We start from the raw sequence: 22,209 nt of genomic DNA, 5'->3' as shown, positions 1-22,209 counted from the left end.
TTCAGAATATGCAAAACAACCACTCTGAAAGAATAAGAAATTCCAAGCGCTTTCGTGACTACTCACATTATCAAGGAACTATGAGTTCCTTGATAATGTGAGTAGTCACGAAAGCGCTTGGAATTTCTTATTCTTTCAGAGTGGTTGTTTTGCATATATATATATATATATATATATATATATATATATATATATATATATATATATATATATATATATATATATATATATATATATATATATATATATATATATATATATATATATATACTTATTCGTGCCGAATAAGTAAAACTTGGGATTTTTGCTTAAAATGCAAGAAGCACTGCAGTAGACTTGCTGATGGTACTGAGAAAACAGGTATATTTTCTACAACTGTACTGATAATTTTTTCTTGGTAAGGTAAGTTTGGTGCCAGAATAAATTCCTTCAACGTCAGTTCGTCTATAGGATTTGGCTTCTATTGTTCCTTCGAGAGACTGGAATTTTCTTGAATGTCAATCTAAGTTGATTCAGTTATTTTTCTCTTGCAAGGACAGAGCCGTTTGTGTGCAACTTAAGCGCTATTTCGTTTAATCGTGTGGTTTACATGTTTCATGTGTTGCAAGGGAGAGTTTACATGATCATATTTAGCACCATGTTTACCTTCACCTGACCGTTTGTCTAAAGAACGCATTAAACAAATAACCCGAACTTAAGAGCCTGAAACCTATAAGTTTGCCTCCCATGTGCGGGTTATTTGTGTATTGTTCCAGTCATGGTATTTTATTTTATTTTTTATTAACACATCGGCCGTTTCCCACCAAGGTAGGGTGGCCCGAAAAAGAAAAACTTTCATCATCATTCACTCCATCCTCCTTCAGAGTGTAGGCACTGTACTTCTCATCTCCAGGACTCATGTCCGGCCTGCCGGTTTTCCTGAATCCCTTCATAAATGTTACGTTGCTCACACTCCAACAGTATGTCAAGTCCTAAAAACCATTTGTCTCCACTCCTATCTTACACGCTCACGCATGTTTGCTGGAAGTCCAAACCTCTCGCACACAAAACCTTGTTTACCCCTTCTTCCAACCTCTCCTAGGCCGAACCAATTCCCCGGAAAGGATTTTGTTCCATCCTTTCTAATTGTCCGAACCACCTCAACAACTCCTCCTCAGTCCAATGGAGAAAACCTTCAATGTTATATCTGTACCATGTACACTGAGTTACAGTTATTATAGGTGACGCTGTAAACACTCGGTGATTTGAAAGAGACGAAGTTCTTACGTTATTTGAGATGGTATTACCAAGTTTATTAGGATAAGGAAAAGCTGGATCAGAGATTTTATTCAATGTCTCTGCTTTTCCTTGGCGAAATGGAACGACAAATTGCATCTTCGCGCATTTCCTGACATTAACTTTTGAAGTAAAGAAATTCTTATTAGCTTTATGTACGCCTGTTTGTATAAATTAATTAGCATAGCTTAACATACTAAATTGTCTGATAGTCTCCATTTTTTGATGTAGATAAATGAGTGCAAATTCTCAATATTCTTAGTAACAGACTAGATACAATATTCTTGAAAGGGAAATCGGTAACAAACTTGCTTTCCTAGATATTGTAATCATTAACAGCAATCACTCAGAATTCACGGTTTACAGAAAATAAGCACATTCTGCCAATTATATAAATTTCTTATAGGCATCATGCTAATCAGGTTAATAAAAGTATTTCTTATTTCTTGATTTAATAAACCGCTAATGTTAGACAGAAGTCAAACACACACACACACACACATACACACACACACACACACACACATACACACACACACACACACACACACACACACACACACACACACACACACACACACACACACACACACACACACACAGGGAGGCCCAAAGACAATATGAAAATGACATAGCAGCGAAAGCCAAATCTGACCCGAAACTGTTGTACAGCCACATCAGGAGGAAAACAACAGTCAAGGACCAGGTAATCAGGCTAAGGAAGGAAGGAGGAGAGACAACAGGAAATGACCGTGAAGTATGTGAAGAACTCAACAAGAGATTCAAAGAAGTGTTCACAGAGGAGACAGAAGGGACTCCAGAAAGACGGAGAGGTGGGGCACACCACCAAGTGCTGGACACAGTGCACACAACCGAGGAAGAAGTGAAGAGGCTTCTGAGTGAGCTAGATACCTCAAAGGCAATGGGGCCAGATAACATCTCCCCATGGGTATTGAGAGAGGGAGCAGAGGCGCTATGTGTACCCCTAACAACAATATTCAATACATCTATCGAAACCGGGAGATTGCCTGAGGCATGGAAGACAGCAAATGTAGTCCCAATCTTTAAAAAAGGAGACAGACATGAAGCATTAAACTACAGACCAGTGTCACTGACATGTATAGTATGCAAAATCATGGAGAAGATTATCAGGAGAAGAGTGGTGGAACACCTAGAAAGGAATGATCTCATCAACAGCAGCCAGCATGGTTTCAGGGACGGGAAATCCTGTGTCACAAACCTACTGGAGTTCTATGACATGGTGACAGCAGTAAGACAAGAGAGAGAGGGGTGGGTGGATTGCATTTTCTTGGACTGCAAGAAGGCGTTTGACACAGTTCCACACAAGAGATTGGTGCAAAAACTGGAGGACCAAGCAGGGATAACAGGGAAGGCACTACAATGGATCAGGGAATACTTGTCAGGAAGACAGCAGCGAGTCATGGTACGTGGCGAGGTGTCAGAGTGGGCACCTGTGACCAGCGGGGTCCCGCAGGGGTCAGTCCTAGGACCAGTGCTGTTTCTGGTATTTGTGAACGACATGACGGAAGGAATAGACTCTGAGGTGTCCCTGTTTGCAGATGACGTGAAGTTGATGAGAAGAATACACTCGATCGAAGACCAGGCAGAACTACAAAGGGATCTGGACAGGCTGCAGAACTGGTCCAGCAATTGGCTCCTGGAGTTCAATCCCACCAAGTGCAAAGTCATGAAGATTGGGGAAGGGCAAAGAAGGCCGCAGACGGAGTACAGTCTAGGGGGTCAGAGACTACAAACCTCACTCAAGGAAAAAGATCTTGGGGTGAGTATAACACCAGGCACATCTCCTGAAGCGCACATCAACCAAATAACTGCTGCAGCATATGGGCGCCTAGCAAACCTCAGAACAGCATTCCGACATCTTAATAAGGAATCGTTCAGGACCCTGTACACCGTATACGTTAGGCCCATATTGGAGTATGCGGCACCAGTTTGGAACCCACACCTAGCCAAGCACGTAAAGAAACTAGAGAAAGTGCAAAGGTTTGCAACAAGACTAGTCCCAGAGCTAAGAGGTATGTCCTACGAGGAGAGGTTAAGGGAAATCAACCTGACGACACTGGAGGACAGGAGAGATAGGGGGGACATGATAACGACATACAAAATACTGAGAGGAATTGACAAGGTGGACAAAAACAGGATGTTCCAGAGATTGGACACAGTAACAAGGGGACACAGTTGGAAGCTAAAGACACAGATGAATCACAGGGATGTTAGGAAGTATTTCTTCAGCCACAGAGTAGTCAGTAAGTGGAATAGTTTGGGAAGCGATGTAGTGGAGGCAGGATCCATACATAGCTTTAAGCAGAGGTACGATAAAGCTCACGGCTCAGGGAGAGTGACCTAGTAGCGATCAGTGAAGAGGCGGGGCCAGGAGCTCGGACTCGACCCCCGCAACCTCAACTAGGTGAGTACAACTAGGTGAGTACACACACACACACACACACACTTGACGACACTGGACAGGAAAGATAGGGATGATATGATAACGACATATAAAATACTGAAAGGAATCGACAAGGTGGACAGAGATAGGATGTTCTTTAGACGGGACACAGCAGCAAGAAGTCACAGTTGAAAGTTGAAGACCCAGAAGTATTTCTTCAGTCACAGAGTTGTCAGGAAGTAGAATATAGTCTGGTAAGTGATATAGTGGGGGCAGGATCCATGCATAGCTTTAAGAAGAGGTATGATAAAGCGCATGGAGCATGAAAAGTGACCCAGTAGCGACCAGTGAAGAGGCAGGGCCAGGAGCTGTGACTCGACCCCTGCAACCATAGCTAAGTGAGCACAACTAAGCGAATACACACCACTCATTTAAGCTGAGAACAAGTAATATAAACACGTTATCACAACTGAGTTACGAGGAGTAGAAAAAGGGATGAGAAGATTAGAAAAACCAAGAAGAAGCTCCAGCGGAAAGACGGATGCAAGATGGCGAGGAAAAGGGGAATAAGAATAAGATGATGGGGAAATAGGAGAAGAGGAAGAGGAGACGGGTGCTGATGAGGGAAGAAGTAGCAGGAAGAGTATGAGGGACCGAAGAATAAAAAGGCGAAAAGGAGTAGAGGGAAGGAACATGATAAAAAGTAACAGAAGGAAGACAGAGGGTGAAGAAGAGGAGAGTGAATAGGAGGCTGATATTAAGACAAAAGGGGCGTTGGGGAGGAAAAGGGAATGAGGGATCGTCCTTGACTGTGTTTACACTACACATGAGGTGGGGGATACAGGACTCGGAGAGGTTAAACTCTGTGTTTACGAGGTTTACTCAGAGGATAACATTAGCAAGAAAAGTTTGTGTCGTGAAAATTTCAGCAGCAGAGGAAAGAGACGATTGTTGTAAGGAGAAACTGAAGCACCAACAATAACAGAGTGTAGTGGGGAGAAACTGAAGCACCAACAATAACAGAGTGTAGTGAGGAGAAACTGAAGCACCAACAATAACAGAGTGTAGTGAGGAGAAACTGAAGCACCAACAATAACAGAGTGTAGTGAGGAGAAACTGAAGCACCAACAATAACAGAGTGTAGTGAGGAGAAACTGAAGCACCAACAATAACAGAGTGTAGTGGGGAGAAACTGAAGCACCAACAATAACAGAGTGTAGTGAGGAGAAACTGAAGCACCAACAATAACGGAGTGTAGTGAGGAGAAACTGAAGCACCAACAATAACGGAGTGTAGTGAGGAGAAACTGAAGCACCAACAATAACAGAGTGTAGTGAGGAGAAACTGAAGCACCAACAATAACGGAGTGTAGTGAGGAGAAACTGAAGCACCAACAATAACGGAGTGTAGTGAGGAGAAACTGAAGCACCAACAATAACAGAGTGTAGTGAGGAGAAACTGAAGCACCAACAATAACAGAGTGTAGTGAGGAGAAACTGAAGAACCAACAATAAGAGAGTGTAGTGAGGAGAAACTGAATCACCAACAATAACAGAGTGTAGTGAGGAGAAACTGAAGCACCAACAATAAGAGAGTGTAGTGAGGAGAAACTGAAGCACCAACAATAACAGAGTGTAGTGAGGAGAAACTGAAGCACCAACAATAACAGAGTGTAGTGAGGAGAAACTGAATCACCAACAATAAGAGAGTGTAGTGAGGAGAAACTGAATCACCAACAATAACAGAGTGTAGTGAGAAGAAACTGAATCACCAACAATAAGAGAGTGTAGTGAGGGAAAACTGAAGCACCAACAATAACAGAGTGTAGTGAGGAGAAACTGAATCACCAACAATAACAGAGTGTAGTGAGAGAAAACTGAATCACCAACAATAACAGAGTGTAGTGAGAAGAAACTGAATCACCAACAATAAGAGAGTGTAGTGAGGGAAAACTGAAGCACCAACAATAACAGAGTGTAGTGAGGAGAAACTGAATCACCAACAATAAGAGAGTGTAGTGAGGGAAAACTGAAGCACCAACAATAACAGAGTGTAGTGAGGAGAAACTGAATCACCAACAATAAGAGAGTGTAGTGAGGAGAAACTGAAGCACCAACAATAACAGAGTGTAGTGAGGAGAAACTGAATCACCAACAATAAGAGAGTGTAGTGAGGAGAAACTGAATCACCAACAATAAGAGAGTGTAGTGAGGAGAAACTGAATCACCAACAATAACAGAGTGTAGTGAGAGAAAACTGAAGCACCAACAATAAGAGAGTGTAGTGAGGAGAAACTGAAGCACCAACAATAACAGAGTGTAGTGAGAGAAAACTGAAGCACCAACAATAACAGAGTGTAGTGAGAGAAAACTGAAGCACCAACAATAACAGAGTGTAGTGAGAGAAAACTGAAGCACCAACAATAACAGAGTGTAGTGAGAGAAAACTGAAGCACCAACAATAACAGAGTGTAGTGAGAGAAAACTGAAGCACCAACAATAACAGAGTGTAGTGAGAGAAAACTGAAGCACCAACAATAACAGAGTGTAGTGAGGGAAAACTGAAGCACCAACAATAACAGAGTGTAGTGAGGAGAAACTGAATCACCAACAATAACAGAGTGTAGTGAGGGAAAACTGAAGCACCAACAATAACAGAGTGTAGTGAGGGAAAACTGAAGCACCAACAATAACAGAGTGTAGTGAGGGAAAACTGAAGCACCAACAATAACAGAGTGTAGTGAGGAGAAACTGAATCACCAACAATAACAGAGTGTAGTGAGGAGAAACTGAAGCACCAACAATAACAGAGTGTAGTGAGGGAAAACTGAAGCACCAACAATAACAGAGTGTAGTGAGGGAAAACTGAAGCACCAACAATAACAGAGTGTAGTGAGAGAAAACTGAATCACCAACAATAACAGAGTGTAGTGAGGGAAAACTGAATCACCAACAATAACAGAGTGTAGTGAGAGAAAACTGAATCACCAACAATAACAGAGTGTAGTGAGAGAAAACTGAAGCACCAACAATAAGAGAGTGTAGTGAGGAGAAACTGAATCACCAACAATAAGAGAGTGTAGTGAGGAGAAACTGAATCACCAACAATAAGAGAGTGAAGTGAGGAGAAACTGAATCACCAACAATAACAGAGTGTAGTGAGGAGAAACTGAAGCACCAACAATAACAGAGTGTAGTGAGGAGAAACTGAATCACCAACAATAACAGAGTGTAGTGAGGAGAAACTGAAGCACCAACAATAACAGAGTGTAGTGGGGAGAAACTGCTGCACCAACAATAACAGAGTGTAGTGGGGAGAAACTGCAGCACCAACAATAACAGAGTGTAGTGGGGAGAAACTGCAGCACCAACAATAACAGAGTGTAGTGGGGAGAAACTGAAGCACCAACAATAAGAGAGTGTAGTGAGGAGAAACTGAAGCACCAACAATAACAGAGTGTAGTGAGGAGAAACTGAAGCACCAACAATAACAGAGTGTAGTGGGGAGAAACTGCAGCACCAACAATAACAGAGTGTAGTGGGGAGAAACTGAAGCACCAACAATAAGAGTGTGTGGTGAACGCAGGAACGTCTTAAATGGTACATTAACAACGTAACCAGCGGAGGAACAACACTTCAAGTGCAGATACAACTATTAAAGCTCAAGAATAACGCAACAAGAGCAGGAACAACACAGTCAACGCATAAGGAATGCAAATTGCGCAGGAAAGTTGTAACCAACACAGAAACAACGCTCCCAGCGTAGGAACAACGCTCCCAGCGTATGAATAACGCTCCCAGCGTAGGAACAACGCTCCCAGCGTAGGAACAACGCTCATGGCTAGGAACATTGCTCCCAGCTAGGAGCAACGCTCCCAGCTAGGAACAAGGCTCCCAGCGTAGGAACAACACTCCCAGGGCTGAAACGACACTCCCAGCCAGGAACAACGCTCCCAGCAACTGAACAATGCTCCTAATCCCTAAACAGCGGTTTGTGCGCAAGAACAACACTTCAGGTGCAGGAGCATCGCAAAGACAAAAATTTACTCTCTGTCCATAAATAACGCTCCCAGCGCAGAAACAACTCAGCGCTCCCAGCGCAGAAACAACTCAGCGATCTCAGCTCAGATACAACGTTTCCAGCACAGGACTAAGTTTTCAAAGTCACTTTCTTGAAGTTTAGTTTAACTTGCTCTGTTTTCTTTGAAACTAGTTCAAGTTTGGCTACAATAAAACTTATATTAAAATCTGAAATCTGCCTGAGTACGTCTGGTAACGAGGAGCCGAAAATATTCAAGATAAGTACTCAAATATGTACGAGTACCCTCGTTGTGGTTTCAATGGGTTGACTGTCCTCTCATCCTGGAAGTCAGTCCACTACAATACTTTTACTCGACCGGTGTTTTCAAAGCTTTCTTCGTTATCTATATAAAAACATCCATTTCAAAGACAGTCACCGATTTTACGTGTTTTGCTTTCTTGAATATTTTCTAATTATTATATCTGAAAGCGTAAAATTTTCGTTAACGTGTTGGAAGTCTTGTTGTGGGTTGGTGAGGCTACGACTACCACAAGTTGGTGGTGAGGCTACGACTACCACAAGTTGGTGGTGAGGCTACGACTACCACAAGTTGGTGGTGAGGCTACGACTACCACAAGTTGGTGGTGAGGCTACGACTACCACAAGTTGGTGGTGAGGCTACGACTGCCACAGGTTGGTAGTGAGGCTACGACTACCAACCTGTGGTGAGGCTACGACTACTACAAGTTGGTGGCGAGATTACGACTGCCATTAAGTTGGTGGCGAGGCTACAACTACCACAGGTTGGTAGTGAGGCTACGACTACCACAAGCTGGTGGTGAGGCTACGACTACCACAGGTTGGTAGTGAGGCTACGACTACCACAAGTTGGTGGTGAGGCTACGACTACAATAAGTTAGTGGTGAGGCTACGACTACTACAAGTTGGTGGTGAAGCTACGACTACCACAAGTTGGTGGTAAGGCTACGACTTCTACAAGTGTCCTCTTTGCTTGTTAGTGATTGCACCTCTACCTAAACCAGTCCCATCAATACTCACACACATGCACGCACGCGCACGCACACACAAAAAAAAGAGAAAAGAATAAAGAAAGACACTACGTAATATCATAGAACACTTGCGTCAAGATAAACACATCTTGGGACAACGTAAACATACTCGCCATTGCTCTTCAGATCTTCTAACACTGTCACGTTCATGGCACTTTACCTGCCCAAGAATACTTCAGTACCTGTAACAAAAACAAGATTGCATTATGAAAAGAATTCCTATGAAACCATCAAAATATTAAAAGTATTTACATTTAAAAAATAATTTTGAACCATAAGTACCTTAGAAAACTTACCTAACCTTATTATAACATTAGCAATTTAATTTAGCCTAATCCAACTAAATATATTTTAGATAAGTTTACAGTAATTTAATAATAAATAAACACAACGAAATATTTTGTTTTGTTAGGTTCAGAATGATTTTTGCGAAATTAATGCATACACAAATTTTCGCTTGCCTTACTCGGCAAGAAGAGCGTTGCTATTTAAGCCAGAATTGCATGTTTTTTACCTATTTGGCATGACATATTATATATATATATATAATATATATATATATATATATATATATATATATATATATATATATATATATATATATATATATATATATATATATATATATATATATATATATATATATATATATATATATATATATATATATATTGCAATGCTCTTCTTGCCGAATAAGGCAAGCGAAAATTTGTGTAGGCATTAATTTCGCAAAAATCATTCTGAACCTATCGAAAAAAATATATTTCATTGTGATTGTTTATTAATAAATTGTAAACTTATCTAAAATATATTTACCTGGATTAGGCTAAATTAAATTGCGTTTATTATAATAAAGTTAGGTAAGTTTTCTAAGGTTCTTTATGTACAAAATTATTATTTTTACATTAACATAAATGAAAAAAAATGTTTTTAAACCTATAAGAGAAAATTTTAGGACTTAATTTTAAATGAGTTCTTGAAAATTGACCAATTTTACCTATTCGGCACTACATATATATATATAAGAAAAATAAAAGAGATCCTCCGTGGTATTTGACGAGCCACTATCCTTCAACAAGTCGCCTGATACCGATGCTAGACAGGAGAGTAATGGAACACCTTGAAAGGAGCAGACTCATAAGTAACCATCATGGTTGTTTTAGAAAGTAAATCCTGTCTAACAAATTTGCTGGAGTTCTATGGCAAGGTAACAGAAGAGAAGAGAAGCAAGGGAGATAAAGATAGATGAACTGCATAGTTTTCGGATTGTAAGAAGGCTTTCGATAGAGTACCGGACTAGAGACTAGGACTGATGCCAGAGGAGTATTATGAACGAGAAGAGAGCTTCAGTATATATGTGGAAAACCTCAGTATGTATGCTGAGAGAGCTTTAATATGATGTAGAGCCTTGTTCTTAAATGTAAATTTTTACCCCGTAAAGTTAAATGTTTTGGACAAGATTTTACGAAGCTCGGGCGGCGTATACAGAGTGCTCACGTCAGTGGAATAGGAGGACTACAAGAAAATATGGTGACACAAATTCATTGTGATGTGGGGAGGGGAAGGGTGTGAAAGAACATCATAAACACACACACACACACACACACACACACACACACACACACACACACACACACACACACACACACACACAGGTCAGGTCAGATATCCCGTGCAGACGTGGGGGCACAAGGCTCCGAGAACCTTAGTGTTTTAAGGCGTGCAACAACTGCTAGCAGTAATCAGTGGTAGTGACAACGTCAGTGAACAATCCTACGAGTGATAACCAAAGTTATTAGTTAAAACAAGTCCAGAGGAAGCCTGGAATCAGTAATATTTCAAAGTGACAAACCGTTGTGGGTCTACTAGGCGCTGTTGCCACACAGATTCAAATATACAAAGATCAAAGCGAGTGTGGAAGCGGGAGTTCAAGAATTACCAGCGTTTGGTTAACAAGTGTAATGTGGGGCACCATACAGTGAGAGGGAAAAAGGTAAAAAAAAAAGAGAAAGGAAAAATAAAATATACAACAAGGGAAGGTGGCAGTCGTAGGCCTGCTGAGGCAGTGACGTCACAACAAGTGAAGTGTATATAAGTGTATACTATCATAAGTGAAAAGTGATATCATGTGATGAACGCAGGATGTATGAGCATATATGGTTATAAACATCACGTGTGAAGGATCTCCAAAATAGTGAAGGAAGGCCTAAGTACGACGACTACGTCATCAGCATCTGGCAACTTGTCACCGCACCGTGCAGAGCAAGTACTCACTCACCTATTGTGGTTTGCATGTTGCATCCTGGCGTCTGGCCTTGCATCACTGTTAGATACTGGTCACTCACTCCTGCAAGCTATTACCAGAATTAGTGTAGAAATAGCATAGTTAAAGTGAAGATAGTGTTGAGAAGAGTGTGAAGAGGACAGCAGCAGACTAGCGAGGAGTAACGTAGGGGTAAGGCAGTGTTTCTACCGGTAGTTACTAGCAGTAAGAATACTTAGGAAGCTAGGAAGTCCTCTCTCAATGTGAACAAGGAACAGGATAATAACCAGCAATAATTGATACTTAAATCCAGAAAGGGCAATAAGTGGAGAGAGTAGCATTACTTGGAAAGATAGCTGAGACTAAATTTGAGCCTACACGACAGAGAGGTATAAAGGATCTTTCAACCACACCACCTACTCCCCACTAACCATCCCTCCCTCACACACACGCACACACACACAAGGGTAGACAGTCATAGAAGCTTTAGACCCTAGTAGCAAGTTCTGCTTTATATAACCCAGAATTACTGGTATGTATTAGCAGTATTTCCCCCTCACACCTCCCCCACACACACGAACACACACATATACATACATACACACACATACACACACCTGCACTAGGACAATATGGTAACTAACTAGGCGAATACACACACACACACACACATGCGCGCGAACACACAAACACATGCACACACACACACACACACACGTGCACACACACACATACACAAGCATATACACACTTGACACAAACATGTACCCCCCTCCCCTAACCACCTCTCCCCCTTCCCTAACCACCTCACCTTAGCCACCTACCCCTCCCCCAAACCATCTAACCCCTCCCCCATACCATCTAACCCCCTCCCCCAACTACCTCCCCCCTCCAATAACCACCCTCCCCCACCCCTATAACCATCCATCCCCTCTCACTCTCAAGCATGTACTCCCCCCTCCCCTAACCACCTCTCCCCCTTCCATAACCACCTCACCCTAGCTACCTACCCCTCCCCCAAACCATCTAACCCCTCCCCCAAACCATCTAACCCCCTCCCCAACTACCTCTCCCCCTCCAATAACCATCCTCCCCCTCCCCATAACCATCCATTCCCTCTCCCCCAACCATCTATTCCCCTCCCCCTAACCACCCCTCCCCCTTCTGTGGAGCAACGGGGGAACCTAGAACTAGGATGAGAACAAGGGGCTCGAAGGACGAATCTGGGGGGGAGGACTGGGAAGCAGAGCTTGAAAAAAGGGAGGAAGACTGGGGAAGGAGACTAGAAGAGCTGGCAAGGAAGATGGAAGAGAAGTTAGAAGCAGAATGCAGAAGGTGGAAGCAACATGCCACAACAGCAGAAAAGAAGATAAAGAGATTAGAAGAGGAGCTGAGACATCTGAAACAGCATAAAGACAAAGATATTACAGAAGTAGCATCGGCAATGGCTACATCAGACACAGACAACAGGTCTGAAGGGAGCATGGAAACTAAACTGTATGCAGAGGTCCTGTCAAACCCACATGGAGCCAAAGCAAAGACAGGGAGCACACTAGGACAAAATGTGAGGTTGGAAGACATTGAAGGAACTAGGACATGTGCAGGAACCTTACCAGACACCTGTGGGGTCCAGGAACAGGTGAGCAGGAAGGAGAAACCAAGGAGCATAGGGGCCATAGCTAGGGAAGGGACTGAAGGAAGGAACACTCCATGGGAAGGAACTAAAACACATCAGAGGATGCAATGGGAGTCACAGTGGGAGGTGGAAAGGGAGAGATCAATGTTTGTCTATGGGCTAGACGAAGCTAAAGGAGAAACTTATGAGGAAAGAAAGAAGGAGGAGAAAAAAGCAATTGAAGGTATCATGAAGGTGATAGGCGAGGGGGAAATGACCCAGGTGGCAAATTTTCGGAGAATCGGGTGGTTCACAAAGAAAAGGAATCGGCCTCTCAAAGTAATATTCAAGGCAGAATCAACCCGAACCATGATCCTGCAAGAGAAAGCACGGCTGAGAGGCAAACAGGAGTTCATGAGTGTGTACCTCGATCGAGACAGAACACAGGACGAAAGGGAGACGATGAAAGAGAGAGTTCAGAAACGAAAGGAGAAATGGGAGGAAATGAAAAAGGAGAGCAGAATAACCCAGGAACATGTGGAAGGACAAGCACACCCCCCAGAAGCACCTGCAGAAGGACCCCAGCCACGACACCCCCAAGGCAACTGAACAATCCAAACCAACCATCACACACCGATCCCTCTGTTCCCACCCCCCGCACCACAGTTACAGTATTAGAACAGAAGTTGAAGGTTTGGTACACAAATGCAGATGGATTAACGAATAAACATGAGGAATGGCAAGAAAGAATCAATGAGAAGTCCCCAGACATCATAGCAGTTACAGAAACAAAACTCACGGGGACAGTAACAGATGCAATCTTCCCACCAGGATACCAGATCATGAGGAAAGATAGAAGGGGCAGATTGGGAGGTGGGGTTACTCTGCTAGTAAAAAAGAGATGGAAATTCGAGAAAATGGAAGGCATAGATGAGATGGGAGAAAGAGACTACATAGTAGGTACACTTCAGTCTGGGGAACACAAGGTGGTCATTGCAGTGATGTATAATCCACCACAGAACTGCAGGAGGCCAAGAGAGGAATATGAAGTGAGCAACAGATCAATGGTGGACACACTTGCTGAGGTGGCAAGAAGAGCTCACTCCAGCAGAGCAAAGTTGCTGGTTATGGGGGATTTCAACCACAGGGAGACTGACTGGGAAAACCTGGAGCCACATGGGGGTCCCGAAACATGGAGAGCCAAGATGTTGGACATGGTGCTGGAAAACCTCATGCACCAACATGTTAAGGACACTACCAGAGTGAGAGAGGAGGATGAACCAGCAAGATTGGACCTTGTTAAGACATTAAGGACATTACGTATGAGAGTCCCCTAGGAGCTAGCGACCACGTGGTTCTGTGCTTTGAATATATAGTAGAGCTGCAAGTGGAGAGAGTAACAGGAGTTGAATGGGAAAAGCCTAACTATAAAACAGGGGACTACATAGGGTTGAGGAACTTCCTGCAGGAGGTTCCGTGGGACAGAGAACTGGCAGGAAAGCCTAGTAAATGAAATGATGGAATATGTAACAACAAAATGCAAGAAGGCAGTGGAAAGGTTTATTCCCATGGGCAACAGAAACAACGGGAAGACCAGAACGAGCCCCTGGTTTACCCGACGGTGTATGGAGGCAAAAACAAAGTGCAACAGAGAATGAAAAAGGTATAAAAGGCAGAGAACACGCGAAAATAGGGAGATCAGTCGCAGAGCCAGGAACGAGTATGCACAGGTAAGGAGGGAGGCCCAGCGACAGTATAAAAATGACATAGCATCGAAAATCAAGACTGACCCGAAACTGTTGTATAGCCACATCAGGAGGAAGACAACAGTCAAAGACCAGGTGATCAGATTAAGGACAGAAGGGGGAGAACTCACAAGAAATAACCAGGAGGTATGTGAGGAGCTAAACAGGAGATTTAAGGAAGTTTTTACAGTAGAGACAGGAAGGGCTATGGGAAGTCAGCACAGAATGGAACACCAAGAGGGAATATACAACCAAGTGTTGGATGACATACGAACAACCAAGGAGGAGGTGAAAGAAGCTGCTAAGTGACCTTGATACCTCAAAGGCGATGGGACCGGACAACATCTCCCCATGGGTCCTTAGAGAAGGAGCAGAGATGCTGTGCGTGCCTCTAACCACAATCTTCAACATATCCCTTGAAACTAGGCAACTACCTGAGAAATGGAAGACAGCAAATGTAGTCCCCATATTTAAAAAAGGAAACAGAAACGAGGCGCTAAACTACAGACCTGTGTCTCTGACATGTATTGTGTGCAAAGTCATGGAGAAGATTATCAGGAGGAGAGTGGTCGAACACCTGGAACGGAACAAGATTATAAATGAAAACCAGCATGGGTTCATGGAAGGCAAATCTTGTATCACAAACCTCCTGGAGTTTTATGACAAGGTAACAGAAGTAAGACACGAGAGAGAGGGGGGTGGGTTGATTGCGTTTTCTTAGACTGCAGGAAGGCCTTTGACACAGTTCCCCACAAGAGATTATTGCAGAAGCTGGAGAATCAGGCGCATGTAACAGGGAGGGCACTGCAATGGATCAGGGAATACCTGACAGGGAGGCAGCAACGAGTCATGGTACGTGAAGAGGTATCACAGTGGGCGCCTGTGACGAGCGGGGTCCCACAGGGGTCAGTTCTAGGACCAGTGCTATTTTTGACATATGCGAACGACATGATGGAAGGAATAGACTCTGAAGTGTCCCTATTCACAGATGATGTGAAGTTGATGAGAAGAATTAAATCGGATGAGGATGAGGCAGGACTGCAAAGAGACCTGGACAGGCTGGACATGTGGTCCAGAAACTCGCTTCTCGAATTCAATCCTGCCAAATGCAAAGTCATGAAGATTGGGAAGGGGCAAAGAAGACCGCAGACAGAGTATAGGCTAGGTGGACAAAGACTACAGACCTCACTCAGGGAGAAAGATCTCGGGGTGACCATAACACCGAGCACGTCACCGGAGGCACACATCAACCAAATAACTGCTGCAGCATACGGGCGCCTGGCAAACCTGAGAATAGCTTTCCGATACCTTAATAAGGAATCGTTCAAGGCACTGTACACTGTGTATGTTAGGCCCATACTGGAGTATGCAGCACCAGTCTGGAACCCACACCTGGTCAAGCACGTCAAGAAGTTAGAGAAAGTACAAAGGTTTGCAACAAGGCTAGTCCCAGAGCTCAGGGGAATGTCGTACGAGGAAAGGTTGAGGGAAATCGGACTGACGACATTGGAGGACAGAAGGGTCAGGGGAGACATGATAACGATATACAAGATACTGCGGGGAATAGACAAGGTGGACAGAGATAGGATGTTCCAGAGAGGGGACACAGGAACAAGGGGTCACAACTGGAAGCTGAAGACTCAGACGAGTCACAGTGACGTTAGGAAGTATTTCTTCAGTCATAGAGTCGTCAGGAAGTGGAATAGCCTAGCAAGTGAAGTAGTGGAGGCAAGAACCATACATAGTTTTAAGAAGAGGTATGATAAAGCTCAGGAAGCAGAGAGAGAGAGGACCTAGTAGCAATCAGTGAAGAGGCGGGGCCAGGAGCTGAGTCTCGACCCCTGCAACCACAATTAGGTGAGTACAATTAGGTGAGTACACACACACACACACACACACACACACACACACACACACACAGAGCGCGTTCAAATCTCGGGGACCCAAGGTGTTGATAGCAGTGATGTACAACTCACCACTTTTACAGAAGACCTAGACAAATGCGCGACAACAGAGCGATGGATCGGGAAAGACAGTAAAGGAGTTGGCTAGAGCAATGTAAAGCTCATATGAGAGAAACCACAAGGAAATCGACTGAGAGTATCTTTAGGCACATGGAATATGAGAAACGCGGAGAAATAGGATGTTGGAGGTGGTAATGGAAACAATTATGTGCCAGCATGTCCGGGCCACAACCAGAGAAAAGGGAATGAACTAGTTAGTATTCATATTAAGTAATTCTGACAGAAGAAATAAAATGTGAAAAACCCATAGTTGCTAGCGATCACACAGTACTACATTTTAAAATCTTGTGGAAGTAAGCTCGGAAAGAAACACAGTACTAGAAGGAAGGAAAAAAAAGCTTCAAAAGAGACTACGCAGGCATGAAACATTTCCTGAATGAAGCGTAGTGAGGAAGGTAACTTGAAGGAAAGACAACAATTGAGATCATGGAGAATGTGGCAGATTAGAAGCAGCAGAAGCAATGACAAAAACTGAGTGAGATCATGGTTCACCCAGAGATGTAGACAACAGCTAAGAGTGCAGGAGCATTGAAAAACTTATAGAAAACAAAGAATACAGGAAAACAAGGAAGCAAGCAAAATAATACAGAAAAGAAAACGAACTGGTAAGAAGAGAAACCAAATGGCAAATTAAGAATGACATAGAATCGAATGCTAAGTCTGCACCACACGTGTTATACAACCGCAGAAAGAAACCAACAGTGAAGAACCAGGTACTAAATCTGAAGATATGAGGAAAGATTACATGAAATGTTCAGAAGTCTAGTCAACAATGAGCTGAACAAAAGATTTAAGGAGGTATTCTCGGAGATGACTGAGACATTACCAAAGAGTCAAAGAAAAATAATGCACCAACGAGTAATAGACACAATGTACACAATAGGAGGAGAGGTGAAGAACTACTCAGCAATCTAGATACCTTTGAAAAGTCAATGGGAGTGGAAAAATCCCTCTCCTTGGGTTCTGAGAGAGGGAGCAGGAACGCTGTGTAAACCATTAGCCACAATATTCTAGAAGCCGTCTGATACAAGCAGCTGCCAGAGATGTGGAAAACAGCAGATGCAGCCACAGTATATAAGAAAGGGGATACACAGGTTGCTCTGAACAACTGGCAATGTCGTTGGTAAGCAATGAATGTAAGGAGAAGAGTAATGAAGCACCTAGAAAGAAGTGGATTCATAAACAATAACCAGCACGTTTTAGAGGTGGTAAATTCTGAGTCACAAACTTACTGACTTCGGTGACAAAGCAACAGAAGTGAGGCAAGAGAGAGAGAGAGATGGTTCAGCTGCATATTTTGGACTGTAAGAAGGCTTTTGATGGAGTACCGCACTTATAACTTGGAAAAAAGCTAGACGAACAGGAAGGAATTATTGGGAAAACACTAATGTATCAAGGAATACTTAACAAGAACGAAACTATTGATTGTCCAGTAGAAGGTGTTGGAATGAGCTATTGCTACAAATGGGGTTCCACAAGAGTCATCACTGGGAACGGTGCTATTTCTTGCTTATGTAAACGACATAGTGGAAAAAATGCAAACAGGAGAACATTAGAAAATACTAGAAACGGACCTGGATGAGCTGGATTGATTGGACAGTTAACAGTATTTAAAACGAAAAATAAAGATTAGGGAAACGTAAGTACCAGAAATTAATTGCAAGATCGGGGAATAAAGGCTGCAAACCTCACTCAAAGGACCTCGGGGTGAGCAAAGGATCGAGCATATCGCCAGAGGCGCACTCCGACCAATAATTTCCGCAGAAAACGTGAGACTGATAAATCTAAGATTACCTTTCAAGAACCTCATCACTATATATATAAATATATATATATATATATATATAAATATATATATATATATAGATATATATATATATATATATATATATATAGATATATATATATATATATATATATATATATACAGAGAGAGAGAGAGAGAGACAGCTCTTAGCTTGCCAATAAAGTTAGGAATCCTTAACCTGTAAATAGCTTGTCAATAAAGCTAGGGATCCTTAACCTTGTCAAACCCTGTGTAAAGAGAGAGAGAGAGAGAGAAAAAGAGAGAGAGAGAGAGAGAGAGAGAGAGAGAGAGAGAGAGAGAGAGATAGCCATCTTGGAGTACGCAGCTCCAGTAAATAAAAAACACATCTGATCAAGTACGTTAAGAAGCTGGACATAGTGCAGAGATTTGCAATAAGATTAGTCCTGGAAATAAGAAGTATGCAAGGAGGAGAAATTAAAGGAGGTCAAGACAGTAGAGAACACAAGGATTAGGGATGACAAGATAACGATGTACAAACTACTGAGAGAAATTAATAGGGTGGACCGGGACATTTTATTCGATAAACTGGAAACAAGAACCACGAGGGCACAGCTGTAGAATAACTCAGATTTCATCAGCTTCAGAGTTGTCAAGATGTGGAACGACCTGGACAGCAAAGTAGTAGAGGCAGGATACATACATAGCATTGAGAATATGTACGACAAGTCTCGCGAAGCCAGGAGAAAGTGAACCTTGCAGTGACCAACTAGGAGGTAAAGCTAGGAGCTGAGACTCGACTCCTGAAACCACATATTGGTAAACAAAGTCAAATTGAAAACAAGTGCAGATGACACTTCAAACAAGAGTTGCGAGATGAATATTAGAGTTAAAAAAAAGATATACTTTTCATAGAAGAGATAACGTTTGTGCGAATAATAGTGAGCAGAGTGAAAGAGAGAAAAAAAACATTACTGATTTAAATGTGTGTTTATTCAATAAGATGAATAACGTCTACAGTGGAGGCAGCGTAGACTGTGCAGCCTGGAAATGTAAATAAGTGCAGAGTAATATTAGAACTAGTTTGCAACCTTCAGTGGAACACAAGATGACCTAGACAGGAGTATGATAACATAAAACACAGTAATCCAGATCTTGGAGGAAGCACTGCAACGAGCACATTTCAACAGAAACAAAATTACTGACCATGTGAGACATCAATTATAAAGTTATTAACTAAGAGAACTGAGAATCACCATAAATGTCAGAAACATGATTAGAGAAACTGATGGAGTCATCAACAGAAAATTTAATGAAGCAACAAATAAAGACAAGGATACAAGAGAAGGATGAAACAAAAAGACTGAATCTGGCTGCTTTTCCTTAGTCAAGAAGATACGAAGGAAATTAATTGAAACATGAATCTCTCTGTGATCGAGTGGCCACTTAATGTTATATTTCGACGACCTGGCGGAGTGGAGGATGAGGAAAACCAGGAGCAGAAAGATACAAGAAAAAGAAACAGACAATAAAAGAGGTAATTACGCAGGAATAAAAAAAAAAGTTCCAGAACGATATACAGTACAAAAAATAGATTATAAAGCATGAAAGATAACAAGATAACAAAAAAATAATTATGATATGCCAGGAAAAGACATAGTTACACTACCAAGGATAAATGTAGTGAAACTAAAGCTAAGAGTAAAAGACCATAAAAAACACACAGAAAAAGGAATGCTAGTAATGACGCAAGGATAATAAAAGAAGAAGAGATAGAATAAACATAAAAGCAAAGGCTAAAACTGAGCCCAAGCTGATGAACAGCTGTATAAAACAGACGATGACAAAAAGGAATCACATAAAAATAGTAGAAGTGGAGGTGAGGGTAAAGGACACGAATACATATTCTTAGGACACCTTTATTAAATACGTTTTGCTCCTGGGGACTTGGTAAGTTCATATCCAATAAGGGTATCCAAGGTGTAAGCATTCGTGTCCATTTCCTTCCAGTTGTCAGTATTTACTGCCTTCTTACTACACGGAGAGGTGAACTGACAAAGGATGGTGGGGAGATATGCAAAACATTGCAAAGGATTATAGAGATATTCATCGTGCCAGTGCAGAGATGCCAGGAAGAAGGGATGACAGGAGCAAGAACCAAAGATTAGAGGAAATACAATTAGAGAGAAGGAGGTGTAATTGCTCCTAAGGAAATTAAATGCAACGAAAGCAATGGTACCATACACAATATCGTTCTGAGTACTGCGAGGAGCAGAGGAAGTGTTTGATTCTCTAGCAATGGCACTCAAGGTGACAGAAACAGAGCAACTAACAGAGTATATGATCCCAATATACAAGAAATACAAATTCCTGAGTGGCGTTCCTTCTAGCGTTCAAAAAATGTTTCTCTTAATTCGATGACGTCGGACAACGTAACAAATATGTAGGTGCAGATTTGATAAATTAGACATATGTGCAACTTTGGGTATCTTTAATGAGGAAACGTTTCGCCACACAGTGACTTCATCAGTCCATACAAAGGAGAATGGTGAAGAACAGGAGGAGTTTGAGGTAATCATTCCCTTAGCCTTGAGTCGATGTGATCAGTCCATCAGTCTTGAAAAGACTGATAGACTGAACCAGTCATTTACATAGATGCAGATTTAACAATTTTGTGTGGAAAGTAGTGTGAAATTTTTATTTCTGCTAAATGATTGCTAAATCATTACCTTGATGCTGGCGAGGGACTCTTGATCCAAGGAACTGGGATTTCTTCTTCTTGTTTGGATCGAATATGAATGCCTACGCACACACACAGTTGTAGTCCAGAGTTATAACGTATCAAAAATCAACACTGGTGCAAGCTGAACTACGGCCGCTGTCTTGGAAAACATTGGCCATTTTTACGTTTTATTTTAATAACTATTGAACGATTGAAGATTGGAAAAAAAATGTTTCGAACAAACATTGTTGAAAAATAAAAGCTAAACGTTTCTGTTCGAATCTTTTTTTTTACCTCAAGTACAAAGAGAACCGAGGTAGAGATGAAATAAAAGTTGCAACTTTTACGCATTTCAATTTTTCATCAAAAAACTGCACGATTTTTGGGGTACAACTGATGGTGTTTTACTTGAGGTAAACGATTTCTTAATATAGCGAACGAAATAATTACATTTATGAATAAAAACACATGGCTTTACTTTGTGTTAATATTATGTATTTCCATCAATATTAGGTGTGCGGACCGCAATGTACATCACCTTTCATATATATATATATATATATATATATATATATATATATATATATATATATATATATATATATATATATATATATATATATATGAGAGCGGCTGCACACGTGGTCAGGAAGGTGGGAACTTGAACTGAATCCCGACAAGTGTCATGTAATTAGAACAGGAGAGGGAGCAATGAGATCGCACACGAAATACAACGTGGGATGGACGCGCTGCAGACTGCGTATAGAAATCTGAAATTAATTGAACCAAGTACATCTCAGAGTGGGCATATCATGTGCACAACTTTAGCTGAATAAGCAGAATTAACACAACTTTTCTCCTTCAAGGGAGGTTTCCTGATGCTTCTGGTCCAGGGAATTTGACTAGTCTTCCCATTTTTTCTCATGCACTTTATAACATCTTAGTCTAGCTCTTCCCCAGAAATATAATAATAATAATAATAATAATAATAATAATAATAATAATAATAATAATAATAATAATCTAAGCAAATTAGAAAGAATAACCAGTGAAAATATAATCATGACATACAAAATACTCGGGAACCAAGCCACAGTTATGTTAGGAAGTTCTTTTTCAGCATCATTATGGTAAGTGGATCGCATAAGTAGTGGTAGAGGCGAACGCCATACACAGCTTCAAGAGAAGGTATAGTATGGCCATAGAAATTAAGAATCTATAAGAGACAGTCGACAGGAGGTAAAAAGTGAATTTGTCATTTAATCCCCACAAATACCACAAAATG

This window comes from Cherax quadricarinatus, chromosome 31, assembly GCF_038502225.1.
Source record: "Cherax quadricarinatus isolate ZL_2023a chromosome 31, ASM3850222v1, whole genome shotgun sequence".
NCBI classification, from domain to species: Eukaryota; Metazoa; Arthropoda; class Malacostraca; order Decapoda; family Parastacidae; genus Cherax; species Cherax quadricarinatus.
This window is presented reverse-complemented; position numbering follows the sequence as displayed.